The sequence below is a fragment of the Candoia aspera genome, chromosome 2 (genome assembly GCF_035149785.1).
Source record: "Candoia aspera isolate rCanAsp1 chromosome 2, rCanAsp1.hap2, whole genome shotgun sequence".
Classification (NCBI taxonomy): domain Eukaryota; kingdom Metazoa; phylum Chordata; class Lepidosauria; order Squamata; family Boidae; genus Candoia; species Candoia aspera.
This window is the reverse complement of record NC_086154.1, coordinates 36,526,282-36,549,963: the sequence shown is the minus strand read 5'-3', so window position 1 is coordinate 36,549,963 and position 23,682 is coordinate 36,526,282.

Genomic DNA, 23,682 nt, shown 5'->3' with positions numbered 1-23,682 from the left:
AATAATGTTTTGAATGGAAATAAATTAGTTTTAATAAACAGAAAGGGAACCATCAGCATGGCTGATCATTCCAGTTTCAGATGGGTTATGTTTTATTTGTTTTGGCCACTTGCAAACAATCCCTTTTTCTTCTTTTCTACCTATTACAGTGCAGCTGTATACTTTCCAAATAAAGCAAATATGTAGGAAAATCCTTTCCCCATAGTACCTGGGAGCAGGGTGACATTTACAATGGGCGAAGCCTCATTTGGGAACAGTGATCATGTAATCCAGTTGATGATTCAGTCAACGGTGAAGCTGCTTATAAATATTCTTTGAAGAATTCAATTTTGTCCTACCATTCAGAAATTGCACACACCACGATTACAAGAGAGGGCATGTTACAGACCCCGTCTGTAAGAGAATTCCATCTGGTGGGGTCCAGGAAGCAGGCCTTCTCTGCAGTAGCTCCCGCCCTCCAGAGCATTCCTCTCCTGGAGGTGAGGCAAGCCCCCTCGCTCCTGGCCTTCCGTAAAAAACTAAAGACCTGGTTCTGCCATCTCACCTGGGGCAGGAGGGGGAATAGTCATTCCTGGGGATGGCTGGTGCCCTAGAATGGCCCGTTATACATTCACGGACTGAAGTAGAACCTCACTGCCATCTGGATTTTATTGCATTTTATATTTTTATCTTCTATTTATATCTATATTTAATGGATTATTTATAGTTTGTATTGAATTTTAAATCTTACTTCTGTTGTAAGCTGCCTAGAGTCCCTCCTTAGGGGGGAGATTGATGGTGGTAAAATTTGACAAATAAATAAATAAATTAACCTGCAGGCATAAATTAAGCTGAGCTTCCTGAAACAATAATTTGCAGAATTTTGAAACAATAAAGTTCCACTTGTACTTAAGGAATTTACATATATAATGCAAGACAGTCTTAGCACAGATATAACTGAGTCCATTGCAACGTCTGATCAGTCAGACAAGAAGACTGAACTTGTTGTATACAAATTCAGTAAATCCCTGTTATCAGTATGCAATAATATTCCCACAGAGAACACTTGAGTTTAATGAAACAATGAAGTTTCCTACATCCAAAAACAAAAAGCACAGCTTGCATTGACAGGTCCCCCAAATCCACATCTACTTTTCCTCGTTTACTGAACTTCCTTCCCATACTCCAACATGTCAGAAGTTAATATTTCAATACATATGAGCAGCACCATCAATTACAAAAGCATAGAAATTAAATCCAGTTGACACTGCCCAAGTCAGGCATGGCTTGGAGGATATCTCTGAGTTAATAGTAGCTTTGAAGATTTGTATGAGTTACTCTGAAGTATACAGTGTTTTATTTATTTATTTATCTGTGTTATTGAAAGGTATAGAGTTTGCTCAAGTGAAATTCCTTATGGCAGAGGTGGGGGAATCCCCTTCCCTGATTAGGACTCCATTCCCGCTAGAACTGTCCACTGTCAACGGATGTGCCAGCTGTGGGTGAGGCCTAAGCCAAAAGTGGCTGAAGCCATCTCTTTGTCCTCTGCCATCTCTCTCTCTCTCCCTCTTTGCCACTCCCTTCTATTTTCATGTCTCTCAGTTGTTGTTTTTTTCCACTCAGCATGCTGCTAGGGAATAATGGACTCCCCAACTCTTGTTAGGAATCTGAACTGGTCACATGGAGGGAGCTTTTGAAATATGGCCAAAAAGCAGCATGTCCTTACCTGCCACATGGACATTTTACCTGTAATCTTTGGAACAATCTGAGAAATGGCCCTCCCAAAGATAGGACTAGGCACCTCGGGCAATGCTCTCTATTAAAAATCAGGAAGCAGTTATTGAATTGGGATACAACCTCTGGATTTCCCCTATTTACTTCTTCATTTCTTCATTACATTTATATATTGCTGAAATCAGGATCAAGTCCTAGACACCAAATGATTATGGCCTATTCCTGACTGGAATCTATAACAACAGAGTCCAACCAATTGTCAGAGATAACTTTCTATTGCCCAAGTATTGCCTGAGTTCTGTCCCCAGCAGCATACCAAGAGGAGCAATTGGAAGTTGGCACCAAATAAACACAGAGTTGGAGAATGATTGCATGTGTTTGCATGCAAGAAACCTGAGCATAACAGCTACGCTTGCTAAACTAGCCTGCTTGTCAGAGCACATTGCCAAGCAGACTCACCACACTCCATCAGGGTTGCCAGTCATTCATTGGAACTGTGTTTGGTGGTTTGGCTTGGTGTTTTTTCTTTCCTTTGTCTGATTCTGTCTGCCATACACAATGAATGGCTTGGCATATCTATTCTCTGATCAGTCTCCATATCTCCGCCAACGCAGATCATCCATCACAATGCTTAAAGTCTTGGCGACCCATAGGAAAAGTGGTTGCCCAACCCTAATCCAAGATGTCATCCATGCCTCTCCTGGCTCTAACTGGCTCAGGGAACCAAGGCCTGGAGATCAAATTGCATTTACCAAGGTGGGAGTTTTTCATTTTTAAACAAGGCAGGATTGGTTGTGAAAAGATCTCCAACTTTACTGTAGATTTTATCTCATGCTGACGTGATGCTCACATAAACAGTTTTGGTAAAATGGCTCCATAGGATTGCAGATATGAAAGCCATATTCTCTGTGCCATTTTGAAATTTTTGAGACCCCTCTGAGAGGTTTCTGCTTTGTAATTCTACAAAGACAAGCAGGGGAAAAATATATAGCAACCCTAGCCTAGATCAGCAACAAAGAAACCAGATCTCAACTCTCTACAACCCTTAGTTGTTCCAGGCTTGCAAAGTGTTGGGGAGACTCTCCTTAGGGATACCATATCTGGTCCACAGAAGTCTGGATGGCCACTAGAAAATGATAAAGAGATACAAAAACTATAACCCTTTTCTGCAATCTAGAGGTTTTCTGGATTTTTGCCTTCCAGTGTCCTTACTGGGTGCACCCTTGGGAGACCTGAAGGACCAGGTTGGGAACAGATCATCCAGGAGAAGGTCTATCTGTGTAGTTGCTAAAAGTTGACCCTAATTTGATGGCACATCATCAATCATTCATAATCACTGTGTTGGTGATAATTGCGAAATTACATTATACCAGAGAGGCTTGGCATTTGCTTATGGCTTTCTTAGCCCTGTGCAAGTAAACCTTTGAGGTTCAGAAGCAGCAAAGAAGAGCCATTCCTCTCTATATCTACCAGCCAAATTCAAAGATATTAAGCAGAAGACTTTTTATTTATGTATTTATTTATCTTATTTCTTCACTGCCCATCTCGTGTTGTGATGACTCTGGGTAGTTTACAAGTGAATAAAAGACTAAAAAATAAAAGATTCATTATAAAATATAAATATACATACATATAAGAATATAAATATAAAATATAAAAGTGGAGACTGGAAGCACTGTAGTTTGTTTATATTTTATTTATTTATTTGTCAAATTTATATAGTGTGATGGTTGCCTTATTCCAAAAAGAACACGGCCTCACTAGCCAGGGCTAAGGATTTCTGGTTTATTAGGAATAGAATGCATACACGAAGAAAGACGGGAATGAGCACATGGCGTGCGAGGTAGCCGGTAAATACCCGCGGTGCGGACCTGGTCCTTCTCCACCCCTCATTGTCCCAAAGTCCTGATCCGGAGTCTTGATGGGCGATCAGGGGGCGATTCCGGAGTCTCAATGGGCGATCAGGGGGATTAGCGCTGATTACCTCTGTCCTCTTCCTGTGTCCAGAGCAGGTGTGTCCCCCGTGGTAATGCAGAGATGTCAGGGAGATAGGATGATGGCTTCTCGGGTTAGGGCAAAGGTATGGTTCCTTTGTCCTTTATTTGTATTTGTCTTTCAGTGCTTATAGGATTAGCACTGATTCTTCCTCCTTCCTACCCTTCCCTGGAAAGGCATGTTCCCTGTTGTGATGTATGTATACATCGCAACGGGGGACATGACATATAGCCACCCATCTCACAAAAAGTGACTCTGAGTGGCATACAACAATCAAATAAAAACAACACCTATATAAGACAATCATTATAAAACTATATATGTATGAAAAGTTAAATATTATTTAACTTAAATATTATTAAATGGAAATATACAAACCCCAAGCAAAGAGAGTGAGTATATCCACCTCTATAGTGGAGCCATCTGAACATGTCTCCAGTTCCCTGGGACCCCCAGGCCTGGTGACATAGCCAGGTCTTGAGGGACTTCCAGAACACCAAGAGGGATAGAACTAACCTGATTTCGGGGGGAAGAAGTTTCCATAAGGTAGGTGCTGCAGCAGAGAAGGCCCTTCACCTGGGACCCATCAATTGTATATCCCTGGCAGATGGTACCCACAGCATGCTGATGTCATCAGGGAGAGGAGGTCCCTCAGATAATGCCATGAAGGCTTTAAAGCCTTCATAGCACTTTGAATTGGACCCAGAAACAAACAGGAAACCAATGCAGCTCATGGAGCAGAGGTGTGACATGTGCTGTTCTGGAAGCACACATAACTGCCCATGCTGCTGCATTCTGTAGCAGTTGAAGCTTCTCAAGGGCAGCCCCATGTAGAGTGCATTACAGTAGTCCAATCTGGAGGTGACTAGGGCATGAGTAACTGTGTGCAGATCCAGGAATGGGCACAATTGGCATGCAACACAAAGCTGGGCAAACACCCTCCTCAGGGCCGCAACTGGGGGGGGGGGCAACCAGGGCATGTGCCTGGGTGCTGTGCTGGTGGGGTGTCATGAGTAAGGATGGCGAGCAGGGGGCTCCCATCCAGACTGTCAAGCGCATGCGTAGCACTGATGAATTGTTCAGCCATTCAAAGAGAAACAGATCGGGACCGCCTTAACCCTTGGGGGTTATATGTCTGGGTTTTCCCCACGCTTCTTCAGTTTGTTAGGATTCCTGTTATGTACTAGCAATAAATATTAGAGACCAGTTCCTTGTCTCAGTGTGTTTCCTGGTTGTTAGGACATCAATCCTAACAAACTCATACTCCCATCGAAAGAGGGAGGAACAAGCAATTAAGGAGATACGTTTAGAAATGTCTTCAGAAAACCAAGAAATGCAGCTCACCATCCAACAATTAGCAGCAGCCCTACAACAACACCAACAACAAGTAGATCTCCAGATCAACACATTACAAGCTGCCATGCTACAGCAGTTACAACAACCAGTTCCGATTAACCCACAACCGGCGCCAGCAGCAGCAGCAGCAGCTCCGCCAATAGTCTTGAGATCCCAGGGCAGTCTACCAGAGAAATTTGGAGGAGAAGCAGGACAGCTGAGAACCTTTCTCACACAGTGCACTATATTCTTCCACAGAAGACCCGCAGAGTTCCCCACAGACAGAACCAGAGTCACCTTCATCCTAGGTCTGCTAAAAGGACCCGCAGCCAAATGGGCTATTCCCATGGTGGAGAACAACGACCCGATTCTCAACGACTACCAGAATTTTTTGGCAGGGTTTCGAGCACACTTTGACGACCCGATCAGAGAGGCCACGGCCAGCCGAGAGATTCGGAAGCTTAAGCAAGGTAACAAGAGGGTGGGAATCTACATTGCTGATTTCAAGTTGTTAGCAGGAGATCTGGACTGGAATGAGAGTGCCTTGAAAGACCAATTCAAACAGGGGCTGGATGAGGAAATTAAGAATGAATTGGTGCGCCAGGGAATACCAGCTACGTTAGAAGCCCTATATCAGTTATCGGTGGTCATAGATGCCAGGCTAGAGGAGCTTAGGCAGATGCAGCCGGGGAGAAGCAGGACCCTCAGAGCGTTTTCAGGATTTCCAGCTCTCTCTGTAGCATCCTCTCACTCAGCACAAGAGGAGCCAATGCAGACTGGGGCAAGCAGGAGACTGATTTCCGAGACTGAGAGGCAGAGAAGGAGAGAGAGAGCCCTGTGTTTCTACTGCAGAGCCCAGGGGCACATGGTGAGAGCTTGCCCAGTGAGAGGCCAAGCAGCTCCAGTAAGAGCCCCAAGGCAAGCAGCTGAAACAGGGACCAGCTCCGCCTCTACTCCCAACCAGGGAAACTCCAGCGATCTCCCTCCACAGAGCTCAGCAGGGAGACCATCAATCAATTAAGGAGGGCTCATTCCGAAGATTCCAGGCAAGCCTTTTACTACTTACCAGTAATAATCCATGTCAACCCAGAGCACCAGGTCAAGCTAGAGGCCCTCGTGGATTCTGGAGCTTCAACTAATTTTATTGATGCGCAGACCGTACAAGACTGCAACATACTGACCAGAGAATTACCATGCCCCATAGAAGTGGAGACCATTGACGGCCAGCCTCTCAAAGCAGGGCCGATTAGAAGGCTCACAGAACCAGTGCAACTGACAGTGGGAGACCACACTGAGTGGATCCAGCTTTATGTTACTGCATCGCTTAATGGGCCGGTAATCCTAGGCATGCCTTGGCTGAGGATCCACAACCCGTTGCTGAACTGGACTACAGGAGCAATCTCCTTCCCAGCTAAGGAATGCCAGCACCACAAGATTCAAGCCGCTCCACGCTCTCCAGCAACCAACGCAGTCACAGTAGCAGGGGGAGTCCACTTGCCAGCCAAGTATGCAGATTTTGCAGACGTTTTCAGCGAACAAGAGGCCACAGCACTACCCCCCCATAGGGACTGTGATTGCACCATTGAGTTGATACCAGGAGCCAAGATTCCAGCAAGGAAACAATATCCCATGTCCCCCAAGGAACTAGCCACCTTAAAGGATTACTTAGACTCCAATCTCCAAAAGGGTTTCATCCGACCATCTACTTCCCCAGCGTCTGCTCCTACCTTCTTCGTACCAAAGAAGCCTGACCCGTTGGCACCTGCAACCCAGGAGACACCCATGAGAGTGGTCCACAACTTCAGTTTTTTAAATAAACAAACAAAAAGAGAATCCTATCCTCTGCCCTTAATCTCGGATCTGCTAGATCGCTTACAGAAGGCATGCATTTTTACCAGGTTGGATCTCAGGAGTGCGTACAATCTGATCCGGGTGAAAGAGGGGCACGAATACCTGACTGCCTTCGACACCAGGTTTGGAAAATTTGAGTACCTTGTTATGCCCTTTGGCTTGTCTAATGCAGGAGCCATATTTTCCAGATTTATGAATCACGTTTTTGCTGATTTACTAGATAAGTATATGGTCGTTTATCTAGATGACATATTAATTTTCTCTGAGGATGCCACAACTCACGTAACCCATGTACGTAATGTTTTGCAAAGACAGAGAGAACAGGCTGTTCGCCAAGCTAGAGAAGTGTGCCTTTGATTTAACTGAAGTACATTTCCTGGGTTATATAGTATACACAGAAGGCATATCCATGGATCCTGCTAAGGTCCAGGCAATTCTCTCTTGGCCACCTCCCCGAAATGTTAAAGATGTACAAAGATGGTTAGGATTTTCTAATTTTTATCGCCGTTTTGTCCGGGCCTATAGTGATCGGACCAGACCATTCACACAGCTCTTGAAGAAAGGTTCAAAATTCATATGGGGGGAGAGGGAGCAAGCAGCGTTCCAGGAATTGAAGCAGCTTTTTGCTTCCCAGCCGCTCTTAAGGCACCCTGACCCCACAAAGCCATTCATAATGTATTCAGATGCTTCAGATGTTGCCATTGGGGCAGTGTTATTGCAATATACAAACAAGGCAGAGAATACATTGCTTCCTTGTGCCTTTTTTTCACGCCTGCTCTCACCAGCAGAGAGAAACTATGATGTTTTTAACAAGGAGTTGCTGGCAATTAAAGCAGCATTCCAAGAGTGGAGGCACTGGCTAGATGGGGCGACCTTTCCTGTGAAAGTTTGCACCGATCACAAGAATTTACAGCTTCTACAGAACACCAGATTGCTCACCCCACGCCAGATCAGATGGAGCCAGTTTTTCTCCCGTTTCAATTTTGTTATTTCTTATGTGCCCGGGGCGCAAAACTGCTTGGCAGATGCCCTGTCTCGATCCTTTAAGGCAAAACCCCCCACTCACCAGGAAGTACAGGCTGCTATATTACAACCTCACAACTTTGATCAGTCTATGAGGGGGAGCCAGACAGAGACTTTAGCAGCAGGCAGACAAGCAGAGGACCTATTTTCAAGAGCCAGAGCTCAGCAGCAACAGGACCCGTATGCCAGGGCCAGGATGGATGACCTCCAGAGGGCCCCGCAAGACACTGCCTCCCCATTCAATGTGGAGGCAGGAATCCTCTGGCATAGTGGGCGATTGTATATACCCCCTTCATTGAGGGAAGAAGTACTGAGACTGTGTCATGACCACCAAACAGCAGGCCATGGAGGCGTTTTCAAAACTCTCCATAGAGCTCTGAGAGACTACTGGTGGCCTAAGATGGTTGCAGACATTAAGGGCTACATTGCTTCTTGTCACACCTGCAGACGAGCCAAGCCTCTCCCAGGGAAGCCCACAGGACTCTTGCAACCCCTACCCACCCCCAGTAGGCCTTGGGATACGATCTCCATGGATTTCATCACTGATTTACCCCCGGTCCAGGGCCTGACTTCCATACTGGTGGTGGTGGACCTTTTCACAAAGATGGCACATTTTATTCCTTGCAAGGGCCTCCCATCTGCACCAGCCACAGCGCAGTTGTTCATGGACCACGTTTTTAGGTATAGAGGCATGGTGAATCACTTGGTGAGTGACAGAGGCCCACAGTTCACTTCCAGGTTCTGGAGGGCCCTTTTCCAGTCATTAGGGGTCCAGATCCACCTGTCATCAGCGCATCATCCTGCCAGTAATGGGCAAGCCGAAAAAATTAACCAGTGGTTACAGCAGTATCTCAGGTGTTACACCACTTATCGGCAAGTCAATTGGCCAGCCCTGCTGCCCATGGCAGAATTTACTTATAACAACTCTGTGCAGTCATCTACCCAGATGTCTCCATTCCAAGCACTCTACGGGGTTAACCCTCAGGTGTTGCCCACCTCCTCCCAGCAAGGAACTGTTCCAGCCGCGGCTGATTTTCTTAAAGAGCAACAAGCCGCACAGGAGTTGTTAAAGGAGCAGCTGAACAGGGCAAAGAGTGCTTACAAGAGGGCGGCAGATGCTCACAGACAGGAGGGGCCAGCGATTGCAGTAGGAGACAAAGTGTGGCTCTCTACCAAGTTCTTGATTTCTACCAGACCCTCCAAGAAATTGGACTCTAAGTTTGTCGGCCCTTTCACTGTGGTGCAGCAGATAAATCCAGTAGCTTATCGTTTACAGCTCCCATCATCCATGAAGGTCCATCCAGTGTTTCACAGAGCCTTGCTAGCCAAAGACCCTCCCCCAAGTAACTTGCGATTGCAACTGCCCCCCCCCACCTCCAGTAATTGTGGAGGGAGAGGAAGAGTACGAAGTGGAGGAAATTCTGGACTCTAGGAGGAAGGGAAGGGGCATCCAATATTTCATACACTGGAAAGGGTACCCTGAGGAGGAGCGCACGTGGGAGAATGCCAGAGATGTGCATGCACCAGAACTGGTTCATCGTTTTCATCAGCTTTTCCCTCACAAACCCAAGCCTCGCACTCTACCAGAGATTCCTCTTTCGCCTGAGCAGGCCGAAGAAGCCCAAGCAGAAGAGTTCGTGAGTATTTCCCCCCCCACACACACCTGAAGCCTCGGCTCCAGTTACAGAGGAGGTGGGGGAACCACAGCCCTCAACCTCGGGCTTGCATTTCCCAGGGGGGAGGGGGGCTGACCGTGCTAACTCTCTAGATGTTTTCCAGCAGCAGCCACCTGGGCCGGAGGCGTTATCGGACTGGGAGGGCAGCACTGCTTCGTCCTTGGAGGAGTTTTCCTTTGAAGACTTGCCATCCTTGCCCAGTTCCCATGGGACTTTAGAAGCAGATGGCACATCTTATCAAGACTCTGGAGGGGAGGGGGCTGAAATGGAATGTGAATCTGGAGGGGAGGGTGATGTCATGAGTAAGGATGGCGAGCAGGGGGCTCCCATCCAGACTGTCAAGCGCATGCGTAGCACTGATGAATTGTTCAGCCATTCAAAGAGACACAGATCGGGACCGCCTTAACCCTTGGGGGTTATATGTCTGGGTTTTCCCCACGCTTCTTCAGTTTGTTAGGATTCCTGTTATGTACTAGCAATAAATATTAGAGACCAGTTCCTTGTCTCAGTGTGTTTCCTGGTTGTTAGGACATGGGGTGTCAAAATGAGCACAGGGGGGGCACCAAAATGAGTGCTGGGGGGGCACCAAAATGGGCGCGGTATCCATGTTTGCCCCGGGTGACACAGACCCTAGTTGCGGCCCTGGCCCTCCTAGCCACAACTGCCACTTGCTCATCGAGCAGGAGTCATGAATCTAAGAGGACCCTCAGATTGCAGAGTTTGGGTCTGTCTGGGGTAGCATGACCTCATCAAGCATCAAAGATGGGATAGTCCTGGAACCAGCAGGCCCCAACATCCAAAGCCACTCCGTCTTGCCAGGATTCTGCTGAAGCCTTTTGTTCTCCATGCAGACCCGCACAGCCTCCAGACACCAGGGCAAGGCATTCACGGCATCACTTAATTCGCCAGGGGCAGAGATGTATAATTGGGTATCATCAGCGTACTGATGGTACCTCACTCCATGGTGATGGATGAGCTCACTCAGCAGCCTCATGTAGATGTTAAAGAGGAGAGGAAAGAGCACCAAACCCTGCAGCACCCCACACAGCAGGGGTCGAGGGCGGGACTTCTCCTCCCCAATCAGTACTGACTGAAATCAACCCCGGAGAAAGGAGGCAAACCAGCACAACACCATGCTGCCCACCTCCAATCCTCTGAGCTGATCCAGAAGGATACCATATCATGGTTGATGGTATCGAAAGCCACCAAGGGGTCAAGTAGGCAAGGATGGCTGCACAACCTCCATCCTGCCCACACCAGAGATCATCCAAAAGTGTGACCAATGCCATTTCCATCCCATACACAGGTCTGAATCCTGACTGAAAAGGATCCAAATAATCCTCTTCCTTCAAGGCCCTCTGAAGCTGCTGTGCAACCACCTGCTCCACCACCTTCCCCAAGAAAGGGAGGTGAGATACTGGATGAAAATTGTCCAGTATGATGGGGTCCAATGACAGCTGCTTGAGGAGGGGGCGAACCAAGGCCTTTTTAAGAGGTAAAGGAACAACCTCCTCAATCAAAGCAGAGTTAAGCACTGCTAGAACCCACTCACACGACACTCCCCAGGCTGCTTTAACAAGCCAGGAGGAGAACACTATGCACTCTGTTTGTTTAAATTTATATGACTCTCAGCAGCTTGGCTTGAGGAATCCAAGGCTGGAGTTAAAATCGCTGGAAGAAACATTAACAATCTCAGATATGCAGATGATACCACTTTGATGGCTGAAAGTGAAGAGGAACTGAGGAGCCTTATGATGAAGGTGAAAGAAGAAAGTGCAAAAGCTGGCTTGCAACTAAACCTCAAAAAAAACCAAGATTATGGCAACCAGCTTGATCGATAACTGGCAAATAGAGGGAGAAAATGTAGAAGCAGTGAAAGACTTTGTATTTCTAGGTGCGAAGATTACTGCAGATGCTGACTGCAGTCAGGAAATCAGAAGACGCTTAATCCTTGGGAGAAGAGCAATGACAAATCTCGATAAAATAGTTAAGAGCAGAGACATCACACTGACAACAAAGGTCCGCATTGTTAAAGCAATGGTGTTCCCCGTAGTAACATATGGCTGCGAGAGCTGGACCATAAGGAAGGCTGAGAGAAGGAAGATCGATGCTTTTGAACTGTGGTGTTGGAGGAAAATTCTGAGAGTGCCTTGGACTGCCAGAAGATCAAACCAGTCCATCCTCCAGGAAATAAAGCCAGACTGCTCACTTGAGGGAATGATATTCAAGGCAAAACTGAAATACTTTGGCCACACAATGAGAAGACAGGACACCCTGGAGAAGATGCTGATGCTAGGAAGAGTGGAGGGCAAAAGGAAGAGGGGCCGACCAAGGGCAAGGTGGATGGATGATATTCTAGAGGTGACGGCCTCGTCCCTGGGGGAGCCGGGGGTGTTGACCGACAGGAAGCTCTGTCGTGGGCTGGTCCATGAAGTCACGAAGAGTCGGAAGCGACTGAATGAATAAACAACAACTCAGCAGCTTACATAGGAGATGATGATGATGATGATGATGATGATGATGATGATGATGATGATGATGATACATATAATGGCAACTGAGGACAAAAATAACCATCCATCTCACAGGCTCCATTAACCACCCAACTCCCATGCCCAGGAAAACAGCCATGTTTTTAAGGCTTTACAAAACATCAACAGAGTTGGAACCAACCGGATCATGGGGGTTGTGCTGTTTCACATGGCAGTAGCTGCAACAAAAGAGCCCCATTTCCTAGGTCTGCCAGACGACCTTCCCTGATACATGGGGCCCAGAGCATGCCCGTTCTGTTGGACTTAATGGAACAGGTAGAGATAGCCAGGGAGAGGCTCTCCCATGAATAACTCAGCCCCATGCCATAAAGGGCTTTATATGTGACAACCAGCATCTTGAATTCCATCCAGGAGCTCACTGGAAACCAGTGCAGCTTGCAGAGCACAGGTATAACATGGGCATGCTGAAGTGTGCCCATAACTGCTGGCATCACTGCATTCCGCTGAAACCTCCAGATGTTCTTCAAGAACAGCCCCATGTAGAGCACATTGCAGTAAGCCATTCTATGGCAATCAGAAAGTGATCTGACCACGTCAAAGAAATGATGGTAATCTCTCACAAGCCCAGATCGCATTGCCATTGTCCCAACAGAAAACCAGATCCAGTGTGTGACCACCACTAAGTGTTGGGCCCTTAATGATGTGAGTCAGGTCCATCACTATCATGGTGGCCATAAACTCCCAAGGTCCCTCTGACTACTCCCCAGAGAGCAGATTCAAAGCAGATTAAAATTCCCCAGAACCATAAGCCTGGGAAGCTCCACCACCAGTCCAGGCAAGGAGTCAAGATGCTCAGGCAGGGAAGCTGCTACACAACAGGGAGACTGATACAGTAGCAATAATCTTAATTGATCCCTAAAGCCCAACTTAACAGAGTCTCATGTCTGTTATCAGGGGGACAACATCTCTGAAAACCACCAGAGTACCCCATATAACCATAGCTATTCCGTCATCCTTGCCCTGGTGTCTTAGTTGATGCCACACTCAAAATCCAGATGGGCATGTTTCTAAGAGGGCAGCCCCTCCCTCTGCACCCATCCAGATAATACACACCAAGTCAGCCCTCTCATCCATGATTAGATGACAAATGAGGGAAGTATTATTACAGACTGACCTGGCATTCATGAAAACCTGGGCTCTGAAGGTCTGATGTGCAGGCACTGGGGCAGAGAACAGGGGGCAAGAATGCAGAATTGGTACTAGACACTGTGAACCCCAAGAACAGCCCACCTCTTGTCTCCCACCATACATCCCTCTATATTGTTTCTATCTGCTCCCATCCCCAGAAAACCTCCCCCTCACCCAACCCATGTTGGCTCATCACTGGACCCAGTGCCCCATCCACCTCCAAACCAATCACTAACCCATCTAAGCTAGCCTGGGTCACTGGGACACACCTGACACTCAGCAACTCCAGCTCCCCGAGCCAGCACCCCTCCAAGCAAATACCCAGCCACACCCAGGCATCCAAACATCTGCATACACAACCCACATCCTGCACCTGTTCCCGACATTCCCCTAGGGATGCACACTCTCATCCAAAGGTGAGTGACAGGCTGCTGTGTCCACCCCCACCCCCAGCTTTCACCCCAGGGAGGGCACCTACAGCACCAGAGCAACACTATTCTGCCACTGACTCTCCTCAATCAATACGATGTTCCCACCCATTCACAATTTTTCCCGCTGCAAGATTCAAGAAGAACATGGGGGCAAAAGTTTTTAGCATCCCATTTATACTTATGGTTATTTTACTGCACCACCCTTTCCAATGAATTCATTACTTATGAAATCCATTTCCTCTGTGGTTGAAGGTCAAAAGTAACAGGTTTTGAGTAACTTCACGGTACTTCTTTTTTTGTACATTGCTCAGGGTTCTGTAATACAGCTCCCACAATCATTAAAGTGAACTCCCAAGAACCCATGAATATTTTCTCCTTGATTAAACAGCCTGGGAACTAAGTCAAGCCTTATTCACACCAATCACAAATAATCTATGATGGGATCTAGCATGGAGTTGTATGTGGCTTTGATCTGTTTTATTGACATTCAAAGCAACTATGGGAAAGCCTGCCCAGGGCCTCCCTTAATCCAATGCCATTTTATCCCGTGCTACTTCCTAACTGAAATTGAAAACTACTTCCTGAAGTTGCTATTTGTCTTAAGGGATAAAACATGTGTGTGTCCTGTTGATCAGACAAATTTCCAACGAAAGGAAGGATCATTTAATTTTTGAAAAGAGGGTGAGATTTTTTGGGAAGATCTCTGGCAGAGTTGATTGCTGTCTTCTATTGCTCTGAAGGAAAAAAAGGGAAATATGTGCAAGATCTTGTGATGGATTTTTTTCCTGTCAGTTGTGAAAATGCACTAATGGCAGTGGTCTATGTTCCGGTCAGCCTAGCTAAAACTTTAAAAGGTTTCTGGTTCTTCAGAAGTTCAGTTTACTGAATGGAGAAGTAGCAAGAATGTCATTCTGTGGACATTTCCACACTGACACTATTTCTACTCCCCAATTCTTACAGTGACTGACAAGGATTGTCTTCACTTCTGCTAACCATGGAGCACCAGAAGCCATAAAATGCTCCATCCAGCTGACCGGTAGGAAAGTGCAAAAATTAGTTCAATCGGTGCCCTGGCTTCTGAGCTATGGCTACTCCTAGAGTAATAAAAACTCTTCTAAGATCTCCATTTCTAAAAAACCAAACAGCTATAGGGTACAAAATGGGCACACAAACAACTACAGCATTGGTGGTAGAAATCCAAAAGCAAATACGAACAAGCACAGCTTATAATGCATTAAGACATATAACACCTTGACTTTGAGAGTGGAACATAAGAGGCTTGTCTGCTAAAAATCACCCTAGCGAGCTATTCTAGGTGATGCCAGGGTTGACACAGCCCAGAAGAGTTGTGAAAGGCCTTCTTTGGTCCTTGGCAGCAGCTTTGCTGATGTTTTCTCAAAGTCACTTATATCTACCAAATACTTTGACACTGAAATTAGTGAAGATAGTTTTTACTGGTTTCCCTTCACTTTGTAGCCAAGGTTCTCAGATGAGCTTGACCCATTGATGACACTGATTATCCAGATCCCTTTCAGGCCAGTTTTCAGGTTGGGACATTGCACAGATATGACTTTGGTCATTCTGATGAATAATTCATTGAGGGAATTCAACAAGGGACTGGTGCTCGGCTTGTGCTCCTCTCTCAATGGCTTTGATACCATCCATTATGGAATCCTCCTGGACTGTACCAGGGAAATGAGGTTGAAAGCACAATTCTGATATGGTTTCACTCCTCTCTCAATGGCATCTATGAGTAATACAATAGTTCATGCTCATGGATTTATTGTGTAGGTGCTACCTAGAAAGGAAGCTCAGCTAGAATCAACTAGATCCATAGCATTTTCCAGGATGGCATCAGTACTGTGGAATTTCCTCCATTTGGGGGTATGGACTTCACTCTCACATCTGCTTTTAAGAGAAATCTAAAAAATCTATATGTATGAACAAACATTCACTTCTTAACTCTTAGTATTTTTTATGACGTTATCATGCATGGTTTAGATTTTATGTTTTGATTCTTATGATGCTATTTTAATTGATATTAATAATTCTTGCTTGAAGCTATTTATTGTTATATCATAAAGTGTCACAGGCTGGCTTGCCATGAGCACGCAGTTATAAATTTGGAAGTAAATAAATAAATAAGATCCATAAAGAGCCCTCACAGCTATTATTGTGGTAGAATTGATGTACCAAATTGTGGATTGTTCTAATACTGCCATGAGAATAAGTGGATGAGAATAATTTCCATCATGAGTGGATGGAAGCAAATAATTAAGTAAAATCATTATTTTGCCTATTCTCTCTATTGTTTTCACAAACCCTATTTCACTCAGCAAGAATTACTTCCTTTTTTGGGACATAAAGCAGAAGAGAAGCAGTTTCGTAGGAACAATAATGGAATGTGGAAGGTTTTCTGAACATTCCTACCCAGCCTACTTTATAGAAAAAAATGAAATTCTGACACAAATGTACGCCACCATCACATGTAATTTGCCTGACTTGAATGCCTTTCAGCTGGAATGTGTTATTTCCAAATACTTTCCATATAGTATAATAAGTGGAGCCAATGTTAATAAGAGTGTAATTTTAGCATTTGACTTAAAAATGGAGCAAACAAGTTCAGGAACTGACTATATCATCTATAAGAGAGGAATGTAGAGGCGTTTAACCAGCTCTTTTATAATCGGTAAACAAAGGCATGTAAAAGTGGAGGAAGATCATGGCTTGCAAAGAGCAGTCCGCACAGATCATTATCTTTACGTATGAGCATACATAAAGGTAAAGGTTTCCCTTGACATTAAGTCCAGTTGTGTCCAACTCTAGGGGGCGGTGCTCATCTCCGTTTCAAAGCCGAAGAGCCGGCGTTTGTCCATAGACACTTCCTCCGTGGTCATGTGGCCAGCATGACTGAACGGAACGCCGTGACCTGCCTGCTGAAGCGGTACCTATTAATCTACTCACATTTGCATGATTTTGAACTGCTAGGTTGGCAGGAGCTGGGACTAGCAACGGGAGCTCACCCCGTCACGCGGATTCGAACCGCCGACCTTCCAATCAGCAAGCTCAGTGGTTTAACCCACAGCGCCACCGTGCCCCTTTTATGAGCATATATACTGCTTCCAAAATTTCAGAAATGAGGTATTCATTCATTTACCATGCTTGCACAGCATGCTAAGCTATGTTTAGCATTAATCATTGGTAAGGACTTAACCATCAATGTTAGGCCAGAAAACACAGAAAATATGTTATAGTTGCTGGCTAGTGGCAACATCCAAACTAAAATTCAAAAGTATGTGTACAGAAGCCAGACTGGAGGGTAGGAGTAGGGAATCCTCCTACCAATCTTTCTTTGCTCTTTTGTGCTGTGTATGAACAGTAAAAATGTGGTGGCAGAAACAGCCCTGCTTTGTAGCCCATTCTTGCAACCTCCTCTAAAAGCTACTTTAAGACAGCCATTAGTTGGAGTTCAAACAGTATGTAGACATAGATATCCACAGCTAGCCACCATGATGCCAAAATGTCAAAATGTGAATCGTGACATCATGATCCAAGCTCTGCCTTTTTGTATGAGTGTCACGATGTCACATGCAAATATGGAAGAGGTCAAGTTTGCATCACAATGTCATGCCATGTATTTTAGCATTTCTCACCTTGCCCCAAGCCCAAGCCCATCAATGCTTATTTATGCAGGTCTGAATGCCAAGAACATGCCATGACTTTAGATTGTAGCAAAGGCTTGGTTGGGTTTAGAACAACATACTAAACCGAACAGCTGTATGCTTTAGCTTGATATGGACATGTAGATACTGACAGCCAGGGTGTTACAGAGGTTTTGGTCTTTGATTTGGATAATGAAAATTCCTATTTAAGCCCTGAAGTTCACTTTGCTCCAACTATTTCTCTCCTTATCCTCTTGTACAGGGTTATTCCAGCAGTAAAGCAGGGGAAGAATCATTTGCAATCACATGGAATTTTCCAGAGGAGGAGGAGAATCAAAGTGAATAACTGTATAGGAATATTTAAGCAGATAGGGTACAATACAATTATCTACTAATATGTAAAAAGCTACACATCTTGAACCTAAAAACAGGCAACATCACTACTCTTTGTCATACTGTCCCATTTAACCTCCTGATCCTATTAAACCCACCCCTTAGGGCAGTGTTTCTCAACCTTAGCAACTTTAAGATATCTGGACTTCAACTCCCAGAATTCCCCAGCCAGCCATGCTGGGGACATCTTAAAGTTGCTAAGGTTGAGAAACACTTCCTTAGGGTTTCAGTATCAGCTGTGCCCTGAATTCCAATCCAAGACCGGGAATAAAGGCATTTCACAGGCTATGTTGATCTGGTATCTCGGGAAGAAGGAATTTCCTTCTGATAATCATTTGAAAAATAACTTTTTATGAAGGGAAGTGCTTCACCGTGCACAAAAAACTGAAGAGTAGTTGTAAACTTGGCACTTGGGAATATTTTTGTGTTTGGGTTTATAAGGACAAGATAGGATAAATATAGATCAGCATTACCATCACTGGAGGTTATGTACAGAGGAAATGGGTGATTGGGTTCACTGTAGATGCAATAAACTTAATAAAAACAACAGGAATTTTTGAGTTTTAAATGCATAATAATTATTGTATTTATCCCCAAAGCATCTGGTTCATCGACAGGTTAGCCCAAGAGCCAAGAAGCCCATAGAAACTGGACTGTTTTCTTATATGTCCAAGTTGGAATCTTCTTTGTTGCTGTTGGGTTGACTTGGGTCATTATCTTATCTTGCTTAGATCATAGATCTATCCATCACTTTCTTTCAAATTCCTATGATGAAAGTTATCTCTGTTGTAACTCAGGCTGAGAAGAATGTCCACTCCTCAGTGGAAACTATTCTCCTTGTACAACAGCAGTCCTCACACAGTTTGGGGACAACTTAGCACAATTCACATGCACCATAAGACCAATATCCACAGAGGCCTGCTGTTAAACTCAAGAAAGGTCCAGTCTCAGAATTTCAGAATGTTTTGGAAAATCTGTGATAAACTACCCAAGAGGCACTTCCATTTGGTAATTTCCTCATCCCTCCAAGCTGTTTTGAAGCCAGCCATGAGATAACCTTTAGTTCTACCTACCTTCTGACATGATGAGGACATAGAGATTGTCATGGACCAAAGTTCCTCTGGCTGCCTAGTAGAAGACTGCAGAATTGTCATGTAGGAGTGGAGAACCTGGGGTAGCAAAACATTCCTCTCCATCCCTTCATGGCAAAAAGGAAATTTTAAAAATGCTAGTAACTCCCCCTTTGGACGTTATGTGATGGACAAGGAAATTTCCCAAGCTACATTGACGCTATACCATTTTTTAAAAAGCCCCTGACAGTGAAATAGTGTTGATAACAATGCAATATTTATGGTGCTTTAGAATGATTACAAAGCAATGCCAAATTATTACATTCTCTTTCTCCTTTACGAATTTGGTAAAATATTTTATTTTGTGTGCCTGAAAAATGAGAGGGGAGCATTCCTATCCATGGGACAAATGTGGGTGTCTAAAAAAGAGAATATACTGTATACATGGGTGTCACAGAGAATTAGAGAAATATGTGTGAGAGCAATAGAGGGAGACACAATAAGCATCTTTCAGTGTAAGAATATGAGACAGGAGAAAAGGGGGGAATTCTTCTTTGTCCCCTTTCTCCATAGGGATTTCCTTGCAAGGCACACTTGTATAGAGCTAAAGCTGGTGTGGTTCCATGGTTTTCATCTCCTGACCCAAATACAACATAAATTCAATCAGCTTTGGCAGTTCATTGCACCACCAGAACACATCACTGCATTGTGGTTTTATTCCAAGTTTCTTTGCATTACAACAGTAATCCTGCTCAGCCCCTTTGAATTCCAGGGAAAGAACAACCATTTACAAATGCTGTAACTTCTGGGCTCTTATAAGCTGCATCTACTGGGAATGTCCATGTCTGGTGAAATGAGTACTACTTGTACTGCACAACTACACTTGTACATCTTGATTCATAGCAAACCCATCAACTGGCTTGGAAGACAACACAATCTAACACCAGCATTATAAGTGGGGGCAGATGGACTGAAAGAGGTGGATAGGCCTGATTTGGCACCCAGACTCAAAGCTTCACACAAGGAGATGCCTTACACAATAATTACCTATTCACCCTGACTCACAGACAGAAGTTTTTCAGATCACCTGATCTGTCTAGCTAGAAATAGGCAATCTTCTCCATGAAGCTTGTGTTGAATCACCTATAATTCTTCCCATTGGGAACATTACAATAGAAGCTGTGGAAGCCATAGTTTCAGCTACTGATTCCTCATTTTCCCACCTGCTGTACATAGACCCTGAATCCTACACATTTACAACAGGGTGATGATGACAGGATTGGTTAAGGAACATATTAAAGAACACTTTTCTTCTTTGGTTTCCAATACATCAGGATATTTAAAAATGCATCATGGGCTTTCTATCTAGCATCTCACCATCCTTCTAAGGTCAATTTATTTTCTCAACCAGAAAACAGAGGAAGAAAAAACATATGCCATTTGGTGACCTTTAGTTGATGTGCCAGCAGATGATTAGAGTTGTGTCTCAGCTCATCCTGATGGTCCCAGGCTGGCAAAGGCTAATTGAAATAGATTGATTATAATGTACAATAGTCAATCAATGCCAGTTTCTCATCATCCTATTTTATTCTGCAACACCACAATTTCCAACGCATAAATAATCTACAGCAGCCGACAGTGCATCAGACGATGCCATTCCTTTAGCAGTAGCTCATCTTGAAGCCTTAGAATTACAGTATCATCAAACTCATCCAGTACATGTGCAAAACGTCACGTATGTACAGTTATTTGAACAGGTACATTGTTACTTCAGCCTCCTTTGCCCTCCATTTTCAAAATTCTAGCTTTGTGCATGAAGCCACCAATGGCCCATTTTCATTCCACAGACACAGAACCATTGCTTTTTTTTCCAGTAGTAAACTAACATTTTCTGGACTCCATAAATTGCTGACATGAAGCAAATGGATCTCTGGAGGGAATATGGCAGGCAAGTCAGGCAACTGCTTTGAGGTTCAAATGTACAAACCAAGATATGCTGTACTGATCAGCCCAGTAGCCTGTCTTGGCTAGCTTTCTGTTTCTACCACAGCCGATCAGATCCCTCCTGTCCAACATTCCCTGAATGTAGTAGTGAAAACTGGATATTACCACTTCTCTATGACTGCCAAGAAAACTACCTGGATGTGTAAATTTTCATGTAGTTACCAGAAGTCACTCAGTTTGAAAGAGGTTTTACCTTGGGGTGGAGGTGGGGGTGGGGGTGGGTGGGGAGATGGGATAGCAAGTTATTGAATCTTTTCTCTGTCTACATTTTCCTCCAGAACTGCATTTCTATAATCTTCCTTTTTCCTCATGCAGAGTATTTTATTTCTGATAGCTTTCTCAAAAAAAAAAAAAAGACTTTTACATGCTTCTGTGGCTAAACCAAATTACTGAAGATTGAAGAATTTAAAACAGAATGAAATTGTTACAATTCACTACAGTTTAGCTGACAAGAAATGTTTAAAAAGCCCTTTCTGTGGTGTTTTGATGTCAACCTGTGTAATTACTGGAAGAGGGATGTACTGGGGGAGCACTATGCAGTGAGTTTCCCACAACTAAGGTTGTGCTTTAGTTTGCCCCCTCTCCAGGAGTGAGGGTAGCAACCCATTCTTAAGACACAGGCCAGCCACCATCAAATTTATTTATTCTCAACTCTGGCTATCCAAGATGGAGTGACCTAAATTGAGAAAAACTCCCTACTGCTGAGAGTCTGAAGTCAATGAGTGTATTTAGTAACAGACTAATTAGTAGCACTTCATTTCACTGGATGGAAAGCTTCATTTGACTGGCATGACTTGATCAAAAACCCTGGTTTTCTAAGTCCACCTTGGAGCTGCTGTGCCTAATTAGCTACAATACAGAGGATTAGACAGAGATCAAAACCATCAGAACAATTCTTAAAATCCCCCATGTGACCTCTGCTTCACCCTTTGACTAACAGGGACAGCCCAAACGAGAAAGGAAACTAGGCTCTGTGTTAACTACTAGAGGGTTTAATCTGCATAACATCAAAGAATCTTCATTTCAGAGCATGTGCTAACTGGAAATCCAAACTAATTACTATATGTCAAAGAATTTATTCTCTGTTGTTGCTCCCAGTATGTCAGCTCTGCTTGCTGACAAATATTTCATGTTTGCATTAACCAAACATTTCTTCCTACATTTGTACTGAATCTTAAGATGAGGGCTGAAAGGGATTCTTTAATATGGAGGAAATGATTGATTAAAGAACTATTTGAAAAAATACCTTGTTTTTTATGTCAGTGACTGTATATTCATATAGAGGCACGCTAGGTGGAAGATAATCCCATTAGCAAAAAGGTGTGAAGAAAAAAGGTCCCAGGACAGAATGAGGCAGACAGTTCAACAGCTGGTTTGAGGATCATACCCAAAAATAACCCCAAAGAGCTGTTCTGATCTGATCAAAGGCTTGTCTGGGCCAGTCTTCTGTTCTGCAGCTAACCAGATTCCTAAAGGTATGAATAGAACAGCTCTCATTCATTCACATTTTTTTGCAAATGGCATGGAAAATGGATACTAGAGAACTATATAGCCAATATAACTAGTATTCCTGAATTGCACGTTCTTCTATCTGTTTCCTTTTAAAGCCATCTAAGTTGGCAGCCATCATTATCCAGTGAAGATTAGCTCACCATTTTTCTGAGTAATTGGCTCCACTGTCAAATTGTTCTTACTGTTAGAAGTTCTTTTCTAACATTCAGTCACATTCTGGATTTTGATGAGGATAAAGTGGGAAGAAAACATGGAACCATACCTAATGCCACTGAACTCCATGGAGGAAATTAAGTACATATAATAAATAATAAGGAAGTAAACCAGGGAAGTTGTAGGGAAACATTTTCCAGTAGTGTCTGAACATCCACATTTCAGTCCCTTGTAGGACTTCTTAACAGATGGAGCAGATTAAATTACACAAATTAAGAGATAGGGTATCAAAATTCAGACTGTGGGCTGCTTTGTTTACTGTTTATAAAACTATGCAGACCACAAAATCCATAATTAGGGAGGGAGACTTAATGAAGTATGCTTGTGCAAAAGAAATTATCCATCCATCAGTCTATCCCACTGCCCCATCCTCCATCTCTCTCCAGACTCTACTGCTGAAGGTAGCAAGCAGCAGAGGCTGATGAAAGATGTTAAGAAAAAGAAAAACATGTTCACAAAATAAAAGTAAAAGAATCAGTAGATCAGCAACTCAGAGAAGATGAAAAGCAGTAATACATAACAAAGAAAAGGCAGAGCTTCCCAACACCTACTGTATTTTGGCTCAGTTTTCTCCAACAAGAGAATGTATGTTCCAGCTGGTAACTTTGAACAGTAAGGTGAAAGGGCAGAATTAAATCATGAGATTAACATAAATACAGTCAGAAAATACATATTTACATTCAGCAAATTTAAGTCTCCATGACAAAATGAATTCCATGTATTAACTATGTATTTCTCTTTGAGAAATTCTGGAGAACAGGTGAAGTATCAGATGACTAGAGAAGGACAAATATTGCCCTTATCTTTAAAAGAGGGAAATGGAGGATCAAAGGAGCAACAGACCAGTCAAACTAACACTGATACCTGGGAAAATTCTAGAGCATCAAGTGATTGATCTGATAGCACTTTCAAAATAATGCAGTGATTTCTGGAAGTCAACATAGAATTGTCAAGAACAAGTCTTACTTGACTAACCTTATCTGATTTTTGATCAGGTAATAAAATAAATTGTGGGAATACTGTAGATGTAATATATCTTGATTTGAGCAAAGCACATGACAAAGAACTCCATTAATTAGCAAAGTAGTTAAGCAAGGATGGATGGAATGACAAACAGATACATT